The sequence below is a fragment of the Saccopteryx bilineata genome, chromosome 12 (genome assembly GCF_036850765.1).
Source record: "Saccopteryx bilineata isolate mSacBil1 chromosome 12, mSacBil1_pri_phased_curated, whole genome shotgun sequence".
NCBI lineage: Eukaryota > Metazoa > Chordata > Mammalia > Chiroptera > Emballonuridae > Saccopteryx > Saccopteryx bilineata.
Genome location: NC_089501.1, coordinates 57760517 through 57762676, shown reverse-complemented (window position 1 = coordinate 57762676; position 2160 = coordinate 57760517).

The window sequence follows — 2160 nt, the reverse complement described above, 5'->3', positions numbered from 1 at the left end:
CCTCCCCCCCCTCCCCCCCCCCCCGCGGCCGGCCTCCCCCCCCCCTGCGGTCGACCTCCCCTCCCCCCCCCCCCCCCCGCGGCCGGCCTCCTGCTCCCGGTCCGGGCCCAGCGCTGTCTGTCCGCCGACAGCCATTTTCACAGCTGCCAGACCATTTTCAACACCGCCAGCTCCATTAAACAAAGCTCAGTTTCACACGCCAGAATTATGTTCAGCAAACAAAACTTACTTTTATTATATAAATAAAGAGCGTGTTCCAGAAAGCGTCGGGCCTGTCAGCATCAGCACCTGGAGCCCATTTCCAATATTGGCTCAAACGTGAGTCGTAAACCCTGAAATTGAAAAGGAGCTTTCTTTTCTCTTTTTTATTTTATTTTCTTCACCCTGGGGAGGACGGTGGTTCTTGGTTGTCCTCAAAGAATGTCTTTTAATATGATGCACATTTAGAAACACACTCATAAATTGTGAGTCTTCAGCAAAAATGGACTTTTTTGAAAGTAGATGAGGGCCTAGTGAGCTCCAACTCCGCGTGTGTCTGTCTGGGTATGTGCCTGTGTGGGAGTGTGTGCGAGAGCCCGTGGGTGTGTGGCACACGCGTGTATTCACACACACACACACACACACACACTCAGACGACTGACCCTGCTCTGCCCCACTGTTTCACTCTGAGGAATATGATGTCTCAGTTCTGAAACGGCAGACTTGGTTTCTGATTGACAATGTCTCCAACCTCTCAGGTGATTCTCGGGGCACAAGCTGGGTGGACACACGCTCTCGCTGAGCTCCTGGCTGGGGACCTGCTGATGTCAGCCATGCGCGGCCAGGGAATGCTGGGACAGACGTCCTTCCTAAAGACGACTGAACTGATTCCCAACAGGGCACATCCTCGGGGCCACCGAGAGGAGAACTGAGCCCTGAGCAAGAAAGCGACAGGACCCCAGGTCAGGTGGGAGCCCCAGAGGGCATGCAGGTGCGGCGCGGGCCCAGGTAGAGGGGGCAGCTCCACAGGCCCAGTGCCCAGGGGCCGGGAGCCCCAGGGTGTCCGCACAGGACACACACCATCTCTGGGAACCACCACGTTCGCACAGGGGTTGTAGGGGTCGTGGTCCCCACGGGTCTGAAGGCAGGCCCGGTCAGATGTGCAGCCAGACCAGGTGCAGAGCATCCATCTCTGTGTCCCTGGACCCGGGAGACGAGCTGGGCTGGCACGCCAGGCGAGGGTCTGACTTCACGGCACCTTATAAATCACCCGCCGGCTCCTCTTGCCATCATCTTGGTGAGCCGCCAGGACCAGATGTCCAGGCCCCAGGGAGACGGTCCTGCCAGACCCCTGCCTGGCTCGTGGGGGAGGGGCCTGTCTGTGAGAGCTTGCACCTGGATGTGTGTGTGAATGTGTGTATAAATATGTGAGTCTGCATGAGTCTTGTGTAAGAATTGTGTGTGTATGAGTGTGTGTGAGCCTGTGAGTGTGTGTTTAAGGTGTGTGAGTGTGTGTGTGCACATTTTCCAAAGGAATCAGTGCTGAAATGAACCGTAACTCTAAGACACAGAAGGCTGCCGGGAGGAAGCAAGGGTGGAGGGAGGGGAAGGGACGTGAGACACGCTGGGTGTCCCACTTCACAGCGTCACAGAGGGCAGTGGACACGTGTCCGCGTGGGAAACGAGGTCCAGAAGGAAACAGCAGACCCCAAAACTAAAAAACAAACAAAACTGACTGTATTTATGTTAGATTCAGGGAGTACTGGGGCTGCCAAAGAGTGTAACTATTGAAGGAACAGTAAGTGCTGATATGGCTCCTGTGAGGCTGGGAACAAAGAAGGTCAGAGACCCTTATCAGAAGTTTAGGTTTGAAATTCGCCACTAAGCTAAAACCGGCCCCTGTTGCTATGCCGGCCCCTGTTGCTATGCCGTCCCCTGTTGCTATGCCGGCCCCTGTTGCTATGCTGCGTGTGACCTCCCTAGCCAATAGCTAAACTGCCACATCTGCTTCTGTCTATGCTTGCTCACTTAGGATATATAAGGGCCTGGCTGTAAGCTCCAGGGGCGGCTTCCGTTTGCAGCTCCTTGTGGGCACGGTGTCTCCGGACATCTTGGGAGTTCGCCCCTGCGCAGGTTAAACTGGCCAATAAAGTAACATCTTAACTCCTGAAAGTCTCCGAC